The following is a 13,590-nucleotide window of genomic DNA, read 5'->3' on the forward strand; positions in this document are numbered from 1 at the left end:
GCGGGGTAGGGCATATGGATGGAGATGTAGCCAATTATTTTAGTTCATTTCTTGTGTTATAATTAAATGTTATGCCATATATAATCATGTATGTTGCAGAATTATAGAAGTATAAGATTGATCAGTATGTAGAAGGAATAATCGTGTATTAGATATCTAAGTAAGTAGGGCTGAAACACAATGCCTGCAAGATTTTAGCTTAGCAATTTTGGGCCTTGGAGTTAAGAAATGCTGATATTAGCAAGTGACCAAAGACTAACCAGATTATGGGAAAAGATGTACCAATGGGAGATACTGCAAAAAATTAAGAGTAAGTAATTTTTTGCTTATAAGATAAAAATGTGACTACTGGGTATAACACATGCCCTAGCCACAGGGTGCACGATGTATGTAAATACTAGTGAGGTATAGTCATAATTGCATTATAAAAAGAGGGTGCCTAAATTAGAAAAATTGAGCTCCCTGTGGGAAACTCCAGCAGGAACCATCCCTCTACTGATGATCAATCCATGAGACCCATCGGTCCCTGATGCTGCTGTTAAGGATGTGAGTATAACCACATTTGTAACTTGTGCATAGGTCTTTATAGAATTTCAATATGCTTAGATATTTGTAACTTTAATAAAACTTCTAAAACAGACTAGATCTTGTACTTTTAAATGTACGTGTGGTCACTACCTTTGGTCTTTATGTGTTCTGAGAGACTATAAATCTGAAGCATGTAAGAGAGGTGACTTTCACTCTGTTAAGCTTGAAATTGTAGCCACCAGAGCTGAACCCACGGTGGTGTAATACCACATTACAAAATTCACTTTACATAAAAAAAAAGGCTACAGAGAAATCCTACTGTTGCTCCGAGGCAGCTGAAGGGAGGGAGACCCAGAATGTTGCCAAAAGGTGAAAGCCACAAATAGACACTGAATTGTATTTTTGGAGAGAATAAGGAGCCAGTCGCAGGATATATAGAGTAGGAAATTTGTGGTCATACTTGTGTATTCATGACTGAATTGATTTTTCAAAGCCAATAAAAGAAATACTTAATATTTAGCTGTGGAACTAGAAAGCCTCCATCTTGCCCTTTGTTTCCATCTGTTGGGAGCCAGAAAGATTTTTAACTCGTTATCAATATTTTCCCACCTTCCTGTGCACAGGACAAGTGTCCTTGAAAGGACTATAGTTTTGAATTTGCTGATTGTCATGTAGACAAGGACATTTTCCAAATAAAAAGCACACAATCCATTTGTAAATCTTCTTGAATATATGAAAGTATAATCAGGCTGACTCAGACAGCTGAGCTATGGCATACCTCATTTGAATTCAGTCTTCCCCCAGGCCTTGTCTATAGGAAATATGCATACATTGTACTGTAAGTAGGAAACATGAATTATAACAATACTCATCTCTGGAGTTCTGAATTTATTTTAGTTTCAAATGTGTCTGAGCATTTACCTTTTTCATATCCTGGATATAATTCTAAGAACTCTTATAAAGCCTTTTCTTGTAGCCATACTCTTAAGCACCTGAAGCACCACAACCTTCCTTTGCCTCCGTTATTCCTCACTCCAGCTCTTTCATGGTACTTTCTGCAGCAAGCCATATCTTCACTGATTTAGTACCTCAGCCGTGCTCCTGCATCCGTTACTCATGTGAGTAGTTCTTACATTGACTAGCCCTATTGATTTCCAGAAGGCTACGCACATGAGTAAGGTTTGCAGGTCTTATCTTACAAAATGATTCTGTGATGAGCAATCTTTAAGTAAATAAACAATTGTTTGCTGGATCCTGTGCAACACTCTTATTATATACATATTGAACTGCCAGTTCTCTTTTGGATTTTCAACATTCTTTCATAGTTTATATGGATCCATGTAAACAGTGACTGTCTAGCATCTCTGCAAGCATTGTTCATGGCTGGCAGTATAACATTATCCATCAGTCAGTTTCTTCCTCCTTTCCAACAATATGCATTTGAAAATTCTATATGAAACTTCTTGTTGCAGGCACTATTTTCTCTTACCAATGTTAGCGTCTCCAAAATTCACTTCCATAGAATAATATTTTACCTTTTTGTAGCATATTTCATCCTAAAGGATCCAACAATCAATTGACTAGACTATTAGATTGCAATCTGAGCCAGGGTGAGTTGTTTGACTGCCTTAGAGCAGACTGTTTTCTTTCTCTCTGATTTTTGGCTCTTGTATGTTACCAGTCTGAATTCAAAGAAATAAAGTTGTTGCATTGCAACCTTCCACAAAGAATATTTGTTCTTATCTAACTTTTCTCCGTGGACGTTGTGAACATAACACAGAGTAAGGGGCAGAGAATTGTTCCACTGAGCCTGGAAAACGCTGGGCAATAAGTCTCCCTCTTGTTTTCCCCACTGCTCCAAGGGAGAGAGTAAACTATCACAAGTGCATACCCAACACAGCATACGCTGCCTGATGTGCCAGGCTCCACCCAGTCCCCATCCCACTCTTCTGCATTAAGAACATAAGAAAGGCCATACTGGATCAGACCAAGAGTCCATCCAGTCCAGTATCCTGTCTACAGACAGTGGCCAATGCCAGGTGCCCCAGAGGGAGTGAACCTAACAGGTAATAATCTAGTGATGTCCATCCTGCCATCCATCTCCAACCTCTGACAAACAGAGGCTAAGGACACCATTCCTTACCCATCCTGGCTAACAGCCATTAATGGACTTAACCTCCATGAATTTATCCAGTTCTCTTTTAAATCCTGTTATAGTCCTAGCCTTCACAACCTCTTCAGGAAAGGAGTTCCACAAGTTGACTGTGTGCTGTGTGAAGAACTTCCTTTTATTTGTTTTAAACCTGCTACTCATTAATTTCATTTGGTGGCCCCGAGTTCTTATATTATGGGAACAAGCAAATAACTTTTCTTTATTCACTTTCTCTACACCACTCATGATTTTATATACCTCTATCATCTCCCCCCTTAGTCTCCTCTTTTCCAAGCTGAAAAGTTTTAGCCTCTTTAATCTTTAATGGTTTAATAGTTATTTTTTCCAATGTGCATTACTTTACATTTATCCACATTAAATTTCATTTGCCATTTTGTTGCCCAATCACTTAGTTTTGTGAGATCTTTTTGAAGTTCTTCACAGTCTGCTTTGGTCTTAACTATCTTGAGCAGTTTAGCTGATTATTATAGCTGATCAAAAAACAGGAAAAATTTCATTAACATTTTCAGTTTCATGGTTTTCCATTTTGCAGGATTCAAAATGGACATATTGCCTGTTTTTACTAAAGTTTCCATGATACTTTTTTAACAAAACATTTACCATAATTTGTATTGAGATAGTTTGAAAATCTTCCTTACTGAAAATCCAGCTGTTAGTTAAAATGAATTGTTTACAAAGGCCCACTTTTTTAAATAAAAATTTCAGTTAAAAATGTATCATGGACATTCTTCCAAAAAAGTGGAACATTTTAACCTCAAATTGAGAGAGCTTTCTATTATGAAAAAAGGCCATTTCCTGAGGAGCGGGGGAGGGGTGATCTCTTCATGCAATATGCTTGGTTGAATTTTGTGGACTGCACAAAATATTACCCAAGCCATTTCTGCCCACCATCTAACCCTGACATGCTTGTGTCACAGATAGGAGCTGGATGAACTTCAGTGAGTTTTTCCTTTGGGTGGATGAGCTCATTGTAGCTGAGACTGGGTGGAGAGGTCTGTAATCTTTTAACTAAGCCTTCTGGCCCCTTCAGCCATTTCATTTCTACCTGCCCCCTGATGCTACACTCATCTTTACTGCTGCCACCACAGTTCATTTGTCTGGGATTTTATCCTTCAGGCCATCCCTGATGCCGCATAACAGTTCTGGGACGGGAATTTTATCCAGTTTGCCAGGGTAAATCTGTAACCTTACCACAAGTTCCACGGGCGCTTTAACTGCCATACAAAGCTGTGAGGCTTTGGTTTGTAAGGTTTCCTGTGATACAGTATGTATTACCACTTGCAAAACATGTAGTCTTTTCTCTAATTGTCATTGTTTGATGAAATTTACCAGGCATAATTGACTTGTAAAAATGAAATTAAAGAAAAGAAGCTCTGTGATATTTGATAGGGAAATCAGAGCAGGGACTGAGAAGGGGAAGAATAACTTTTCCTAAAAAGAAAAGTAACAAAATTTGGGGGGCAAAATGGTTTTAGTGCCCTTGAAAGATGCTGGTAGATGACTTTGAAGACTGATGTTCTAACTCAGGTAGAGCAGGGATTTGAACTTGGGTCTTCAGATTACTTCAGTGCCCTAACCAGCAGACTCTTGGCTATTCTGAGGCAGTATGTGCTTGTTCTCACTTGCAGTCTTGTTTTCATACACAAATTTCAAAAAGTCTCAGGTTTGTCCCAGTGTAGAACAGGAAAAATTTTGAAATCTCAAATTTTCATTAGATGGGAAAATGATTTCCCATTCAGTTCAGCAAGAACATGACGTTGATGCTGGTGCCAAAAAGCAAAAGTCACTCCACCATTTTGCAAAGTTCTCTGTCAGTTTTGCTCTCTAACAGGAAGAGAATGCTGCTTGTCCAATATAGCATGTGCATGACAAAAGGTTTGACACAGTCATTATCTATGAGAACACTGACTCACTTATTTCTGCCAATTACTGTATTCCTAAGAATAACCTTTTCTAATTGCTGGTGATGACTCAGTCAAAATGCAAAAGATTAGGGTGTTTACATCGTGTTGCCTCATAAAATGTGCTTAGTCATTCTTCTAGAAAATATCACCTATTATGGCTGGATCTTTCCATTGGCATTAACTCTGTTAATATCAACCAGAAAGAAATTCTGTCATTGTGTCTTTGCTTTACTCAATTTGTAACCACTGTGAGCCATAATTTGAACAGACTTAACCTGGGTTATGTACTGTATAAATATGAAGAATTCTTGGTAAAACTGAAGAATACCCTGTCCTACAGAGGCCCCTCTTGCAATGGAATCAAAAGGGGTGGCAGGATTTGGGATGGCCATGGGAGTGGTGAACACCCCCTGTATAGCACAGAATGCAACTCTGCAAGAGCTTTTTACTTTACCAGTTGTTGGGAGGCTTGGAGATAGGATAGGGCTGAGCAGAAAAGGTCAGAACACAGATCCTCTAATCCATCTCTTCCCACACCACAGAGACTGCTCCAGCTATGTAGTGGACATGCAGTGATTCCATTGCCTCTCCACAAGGGGCAAGAGAAAAAGGGTTTTAACACAATTAAAGGGGTGTGTGTATATAAGTCATATTCTGAGGTGCAATCCAAACCAGTGAGGGATTGTGTCACTGCTATCCCTGTAATCATGAGCTCCTTACAATGCTTTGCTGCTGTAGATCCCACCTGGGTTGCTCAAAAACTAGCCAGCTAACATGCAAGTCACATCCTGTATAGATATGTGCTAGACAGGCCAGTTCAGAGACTCCAGCAGCCTGGCTGCAACCCCACCTCCCATCTCTGGCTTCCAGTAGCCTTGGTTACCACTTGGAGGGTGACCCCCAACACACTCCCAGTCCTGACTTTTCCCAAACCGTGTGTTCCACAATGTCCAGCCCTCTCCTTGATAGCTCAGAGATATAATATGGTGTGTGTTTTCCTCTAAAGACACAAAAACACATCATGGCTTATTAACTGAAGTGGTGGTAAATATACCCTGCCCCTTTAAACACAACACTCAGTTGATTTATGGTAAAAATGAAATAAATTTAACAAAACAGACATAGCATTAAGTGAGTTCACATATAAGGAATTAAGATAGAAAGAGCTATAAGTAAAATAAAACAAAATATGCTTCTAAAAGTCTAAAACTTAATCTAGCAGGCTACAGGCTTTTTTTCAAAATGGCTTCTCACCTGTCCTTCTGCCCAGCCATGGCTGACTTTCCTTCAGCCAGGACCTTCCACAAAAGTTCAAGATGCTGGCTTCCCTTTTATTTTTTGGCGAAAACTCTTTGCCTAAGCATGTTTCTCACCTTTATTCAGTTCTTGTCTCTTATCTTCCTAGTGATGGATGCCAAAGATGGCTTCTGCCCTTGCTTATATCTTCCAAAGTTCAGTGAACTTTGTTTCAAGAGGCAGGATGACCTTTTGCTGTTCTTCCCCCTCCTGTGGCCTTCCCATCCCCCGTATGATTTCTGTATATAGGACTTCTGTTGTTTGATTCCACCATGCTTAATTGAAATAGGAGACAGGTAGATAGCTGTGACATTCCCTCTTGTACAGCCTAATATAAGTATCTATAATTCCTTATATAAAGGGTTAAGTTAATGCATACATTTCACAATGATATTAATTCAGTGTGTCACTAGCTTACAGAAAAGATATGTCTATACACTTTAATATAGTAATATTGTATACACTCAGTTGTTTCAATTGCTTATCATTTGAGGTTCAGCCAGTCTGTCTTTATAGACCAGTAAACCTTTGAAAAGGATTCTTCTGAAAAGTAAAACCCAGACCAAGCTTCTCTCTCCTGCTGTATGTAAATGCCATGCTGTCTTTCCCCCTACTTGTTAGTGAGGTTTGCCTCTACCTCTTGTTAGCTTGATATGTCTGTTTACTGCTTATATGTAAGTTGAGATAAACACACACGTACCTGTGTTTAGGATGGAACTGTTTAACCACTTCTCGACATACTTGGTTTATACACACTTTAGTTATAATTCCAGTATATATTTATAACTCTTAATATCCATCATATACATAGATCAGACAAGAATATTAATAATCAGTGAGTTATTAGTTGTCAAATGAGACCTCACAAGGCATATTTTGTACAAAGATTATTACAATAGTGTGTACAGGGGTGGGTCTTAGTGTCACAATATTTTACCTAATTCCTACCACTCTGTGGTGGTGGGCCAGGCAGGTTTTCTTTCTTCAGAGTCTCCCACAGAGTGTGTCACTGTGTCAGTCCCTTGTCCATGAACAGCAATTTGAGAATTGCTTCCTCTCTCTCTAGAGTGTGATGTTTTAACTTTTTAGTGTCCTTTTAATCTTTTGGTTTCCAGCATTGACAAAACAAGTCCTTGTAACTGCTGGAGCCTGGAGGTGACATCTTCCCAGCTAACAGCTTGGGCCTTGTCTTAATGACCCCCCCCACCCCCCAACACGTTTACTGGGAGGTTGTTAATCTAGAGCTACTGCGTTGCCATTCTGTTAGCTTCCTCACAGCCCTGTTTCTAGACTAAACCACTGTATGCGTATGGCAAACATTCCAAAAACTCAAAATACAGCAACTAACCCATAACCAGGCCACATATAGAATTCATAAGTTAGTGAGGAACAGACCAATGTCCTTCACAGCATATACAACCTTCAAGATTATGGACTGATCCAGTTACTCTGTAATATATAGTTGAGTACAAAGGAAGAAAAGCAGATCAAAAGTTCCACCATATTTTTGTTACACGCTATCGAAAGACCAGGTGCTGTTCCTAGTATATTATTAATGTCATTCCGTCCACTTAAGAAACTGCCCCCCCATAAACTGCTGAAAAACTTACACTTTTGTAACAAAATTGGTAAAGACTGAAAATAGCAAATTCATAGAATCATAAACTTTAAGGTTAGAAGGGACCATTATGATTGTCTAGTCTGACCTCCTGCACAACGCAGGCCACAGAGTCTCACCCACCCACTCCTGTAACAAACCCCTAACCTATGTCTGAGCTATTGATGTCCTTAAATCATGGTTTAAAGACTTCAAGATGCAGAGAATCCTCCAGCAAGTGATCTGCCCCACGCTGCATAGGAAGGCAAAAAAACCCCATGGTCTCTGCCAATCTGCCCTGGAGGAAAATTCATTCCTGACCCCAGTTATGGCAATCAGCTAAACCCTGAGCATGTGGGCAAGACTCACCAGCCAGACACCCAGGAAAGAATTCTCTGTAGTAACTCAGATCCCACCCCCTTTAACATCCCATCACAGGCCATTGGGCATATTTACCGCAAATAGTCAAAGATCAATTAATTCCCAAAACTAGGCTATCCCATCATACCATCCCCTCCAAAAACTTATCAAGTTTAGTCTTGAAGTCAGATGTGTCTTTTGCTCCCACTGCTCCTCTTGGAAGGCTATTCCAGAACTTCACTCCTCTGATGGTTAGAAACCTTCATCTAATTTCAAGTCTAAACTTCCCAATGATCAGATTTGTTCTTGTGTCCACATTGGTACTGAGCTTAAATAATTCCTCTCCCTCCCTGGTATTTATCCCTCTGATATATTTATAGAGAGCAATCATATCTCCCCATAGCCTTCTTTAGCTTAGGTTAAACAAGCCAAGCTCTTTGAGTCTCCTTTCATAAGACAGGTTTTCCATTCCTCGGATCATCCTAGTAGCCCTTCTCTGAACCTGTTCCAGTGTGAATTCATCCTTCTTAAACATGGGAGACTAGAACTGCACACAGTATTCCAGATGAGGTCTCACCAGTGCCTTGTATAACAGTACTAACACCTCCTTATCTCTACTGGAAATACCTCGCCTGTTGCATCCCAAGACCGCATTAGCTTTTTTCATGGCCAAATCACATTGGCGACTCATAGTCATCCTGTGATCAACCAATATTCCGAGGTCCTTCTCCTTCTCTGTTACTTCCAAGTGATGTGTTCCCAGCTTATAACAAAAATTCTTGTTATTAATCCCTAAATGCATGACCTTGCACTTTTCACTATTAAATTTCATCCTATTACTATTACTCCAGTTTACAAGGTCATCCAGATCTTCCTGTATGATTTCCGTGTCCTTCTCTGTATTGGCAGTACCTCCCAGCTTTGTGTCATCCACAAACTTTATTAGCACATTCCCACTTTTTGTGCCAAGGTCAGTAATAGAAAGATTAAATAAGATTGGTCCCCAAACCGATCCCTGAGGAACTCCACTAGTAACCTCTCTCCAGCCTGACAGTTCACCTTTCAGTATGACTCGTTGTAGTCTCCCCTTTAACCAGTTCCTTGTCCACCTTTCAATTTTCATATTGATCCCCATCTTTTCCAACTTCGCTAATAATTCCCCATATGGAACTGTATCAAAAGCCTTGCTGAAGTTGAGGTAAATTAGATCCACTGCGTTTCCTTTATCTAAAATTCACTGAAAGAGGTCAGACTTGAGATTCCTCGTCAGACCATAGGAAAGGTTGAAAGCCACTGCAGGCTTCCCAAGCCTTGTCTACACTAGGGTTTTTGGCAGAAATTTCCCACCAGTGCAAACTTCACCAGTGTCTTAGGGCTGCCATGTCTTAGGTCTCCCACTATTGCTTCTATCAGTGGAGGATCATCATTGGTAGCAACCATGGGAAATGTTTACCGAAAATATACCTTAGTGTAGACACAGCCCTACTGTCCTGAAGGGTTGGGCTCAAGACTCAGGTTTTTAAGGTACTTGAGTAGGGTACACAAATAATCATTGGCACACTTCTTCACCTGTGATCTCAAAGGCAGAAGTTGCAAATGGATTAATTTGGCCTGGTGTCTCAGTTAATAGCTGGCCACATATTGTAGCTACCCTTGAACATCTTTTGTTAGTTTAAGGAACCTCGTTCTTGTTTACAAGCAAAAAAGGCTGCCGAAACACTTCATTAGCTGAAACCATAATTATCATTTTCTTACCTTTGACGAATATAAGTATGTTTCTGCTGAAAGATTAGGGTCGCAGTGCTGATGTATTTACAATTAAAATACAGTGAGTGGGCTAACGGCTGCTTTCCACTTGCCACATATGGAGGCGTTTAAGGCCAAGATTTTCAGAAATAGAAGTCTGAAGTTAGGCTGCTGTGACAGGAGGGATTCCTTTGCTACCCTTTTAGGACAGCTTTTTCTCTGCCTCAGCAGTGCAAAGCAGCCAAACCAGAATCAAGCCCCTTGCTTCAAAAAATAATGTGAATAGACTTAGATTTATATGAATTACTTTTCAGTCTCTGTGCAGAAGAAAATTATATTTTCCTGTCTGGGAAGCTAACATATTCATGTGGGAAAGAGAGATTCTCTTATTTCATATTCTTCAATAAAATCATGCTAAAACTTCCCTGGCAGTATAACATCTCCCCTCCAGGCATGACAGGGGTTTCCCAAGTAACCTTGCAATTTCATTAATTAACCATACAAAAACAAAGGAATTGGTCAGAGGAGGAGGCAAGCGCAGCCTCTGCTGGCTTGAACAGCCTTTTCTGCAATAACTTATCCCACAGTTGCTTTGGGAACAGATGTAAGGAATGATTTATGTATTCCATTACTATAATCCAATTTGTTTCTATTACTTATCATTATTCTGTGATACTGTGTACTAATAATCATGTTACTTCATTAAAAGAAAGGTTCAATTTATGCTGCCTGAAATTATGACAGATCTAAGAAAGAATGATTACAAAATTTACCATTTATTTTCTTCAGTGAAGTGCATGGATATTTAGAGCAGCTCGAATTTTGTACTCTGAGCCTTTAAGTGGAAGGATTTGCTATAATAATCTTTTGGAATGAGTAAATCACATGGCAACTCCTGTACCATAGGGTAAAGTATACAGGCTAATCTCTGGAAGCAACATATCCATGAATAAAGGAGACTCTTATTGTTGCTGCAGTGGACTAAAGGAAATGAATGTTTAACAATAAATATGACATCCCTGTTTGAATATAGCATGCTGTCCAGGACATCAAGGCCTTGCCTGCTCCCAGCAGCTGCCTTATCTTAGTGGGACCCACTTACATAATGGATGCTATGGCTTTTTCTCCTCCAGCGGTGGATCTTCAGAGAGTCGCACATGCACACACATGACATGCAGTGGTATAATCAGCCCTTTGTACTGGAAAGACAGGTCTCAGCTGTAATTTTGCAAACCTCCCACCCTCTACAAGAAAAAGCGATGCCATCAGAATCTTCACCCCTCTCTCCTCCTGGAGGCCAACTGGAGACTCTTCAGAGACACACCCACCCATGTGGAGAAATCAGCAACAGAACTTTCCCGCTGCTCTTTCCTCGCAGCAAGGAGGGGCACAAGGAAATGCCATTCCCCATGTTAAAATCACTTCTTTGACTCAGCCATACCTTTTGTTTTTAAAGGGAAAGTCAGGGCTAAAGTAAAGAGATGAGAGGCGGTGAAAAATATCTGACTTCCATACAAATCCTGCAAGATTAGGGCTCTTCAAGATTTAGAATCCGCCACCAAATGTCGAATGGAAACAATCAGCCTTGACAGAGGCCAGAAGAAGCTCAGGTAGCTGGTTCTGACTTCTAAGGACAGGGGACTTGACTACTGTTGCTCAGGATACACTAGATTTAAAATATGGTTAAAATGATCTATGTTGTATCGTTTTCAATAAAATCGGCAAATGTTACTAGAGGAGGGGGAGACTGACCCCCATGCTACCCTAAGATAGAGACATCAAGTTTGCCTACCCATTTTCAGAACCTTCCCTCTTTTGAATATACAGAGTAATGGAAGGAGTCAAAGGGGAGTGAAAACTACAGTGGATCTCCAGAAAGTAATAAGCCCCATGAGGACTATACCAAAAAAGCTTGTGACTGACAAACTTCCTAGTGTATACTGTTGGAACATGTAATTTGAATGAGACCCAAAATGTGGAGCTCAGGGTGATAACAAGCGCTCATGGTTATGTCAGTGAAACTTCTAACTTCTGTGCAGTCTCCGATATAATTCTGGTCATACCTGATGCAAGCTTGCAATACCTGTGAGAATCATATTTGATCTCTGTGAAAGTTATAAACTCTATAAGCGTAGCCAAAAGAGGCTTGTAACTAAGCGTATGCCAAATAAATAAATAGTTAACCAAAACTGAATAACTGGACATTGTGTTTTGCCAGAGCTGAATTAGAAGCCAAAGAGTAAACAAATCAATAAATGATACCCACAAAAATTATATATGACCATGTCTTCTGAAAGAAAGTTGGTCAAAGGATCAATGCTATTAATTAATCCATCTCACTGTCTCACAAAACACAATGAACTAAATTCTACCCTAGTATAATTTTACTGAAATCTGCCTCTTGTAGATATTTAAAACATCCTTTTTGGGAATAGAAAATTGGGTCAGGAATTGAGTCTACTAAGCTTTTCTTCCCATCTCCTCCAATTCCTCCTGAAAGCTTCGCATATAAAATCAGGAACATCAAATACACTAGTTAATCTATTTAAATGACCTTCCCTCTCCCCGATCTCTGTCTTTCTCTATTTGATTCCAAACATTTAAGATTTGGGTAATGCAGGAATTACAGGGAGTTAGTTTCTTTACTTTTAGTCAATAAATAGTATTGCTACTAAAAATGTGCTGGAAAACATGAATTGTTCGTTTTATCCAAGCTACCTCACCTGTAATTAAACTCTTGCCAACTAGAGCTGGGTAAACTATTCACAGTAGGTCATTTTATTTAATAAATGTAACTCTTTATTATTCTGTTCGTAAGTCTTCCATAAATATCCTTTGATTTGTATCCATTTGCTGTTTGTTCACAATTGTTTGAATACTTTATTCAAATATATTTCAACCAAAAGGCTGCTTCTGAGCTATTTGCTTCAGCTATGTCTTTGACTATTTATTATTTGTGTTGTATGTTTGGACACCTAAATCCATGTCGCAATGTTTCTGCTTCATAGTTAGATTACTGAAACTCTTTTGGAGATGAGGAGGAAAGTCAAAGAGATTTCAAGAGGGTGATGTGAATCCTGGTGTCAACATATGTTCCTACAGTTTCTCACATTTTCACTTCCTATGAACATTCTTGCTCATAAAAAAAAAAGCATTTGTATTAAAGTTTGTGGGAAAACAAATAGAAATTCACGAGGGTTTCCCAAATACTACTGAAGCAAATTCAGTTTCTATTCAAACTAATGTGAACGTATTGTAGACGTTACCTAGCTTCAATTAATTTTTAACTTGTTTGCAGTGTTGTGTTGTAGCCATGCTGATTCCAGAATATGAGAGAGACAAAGTGGGCGAGGTAACATCTTTTATTGGACCCATTTCTGTTGGAGGGAGATACAAGCTTTTGAGCCACACTCAGCTCTTTCTCAGGTTCCCAAGGTTGTACCTTCCACCAAGAGAAATTAGTCCAGGAAAAGATATTACCTCACCTACCATGTCCCTCCCAGTGATTTTTAGCACATTTTAACAATTTGGCTTGATGCTTAACCAAATTTGGTATGGCCAGCACAGCTTTGGTCCTTTGATTTCATCAGTATTCTGTACTTAAGTCTAGTTTTTTTCTTTAGCCAAACAAAATTAGCCATATTTTTCTTTAATGTAGTACAGAATGTTTTTTGTTTCAGTCTATTGGGGGATTGAAAAGGGAATATGAAGCTGTACAATATGCATTCTAAATATCAGGGTTTTGACATGCAATGGTGTAGCCATGTCAGTCCTAGGACATTAGAGAGACAAGGTGAGCGAGGTAATATCTTTTATTGGACCAACTTCTGTTGCAAGAGACAAGCTTTTTTGAACTTACACAGAGCTCTTCTTCAGGTTTTGACATGACTGTTTTATATAGAACAAAAGATTAAATCCACAACAGAGAGACAGTTTGTCATTTTAGGACCCATCCAACACCCAGTTCATTGGGAGTCTTCCCAGTG

The 13,590-nt window shown here is 39.3% G+C and overlaps 1 long non-coding RNA gene across 2 annotated transcripts in view; it reads left to right on the forward strand.

The window, feature by feature from the left end:
• The window catches only part of LOC142069578 (uncharacterized), a 48,177-nt gene extending 35,689 nt beyond the window's left edge, over positions 1–12,488 (forward strand). The window contains exons 3-4 of one of the 2 annotated variants that reach the window (XR_012665487.1): positions 479–546; positions 10,638–12,488. This is a non-coding gene — a long non-coding RNA (uncharacterized LOC142069578). The remainder of the gene's footprint in view (positions 1–478; positions 547–10,637) is intronic. The other variant, XR_012665489.1, reaches the window with a different exon arrangement.
• The last annotated feature ends 1,102 nt before the right edge of the window (positions 12,489–13,590 follow it).

The sequence above is a fragment of the Caretta caretta genome, chromosome 1 (assembly GCF_965140235.1).
Source record: "Caretta caretta isolate rCarCar2 chromosome 1, rCarCar1.hap1, whole genome shotgun sequence".
NCBI lineage: Eukaryota > Metazoa > Chordata > Testudines > Cheloniidae > Caretta > Caretta caretta.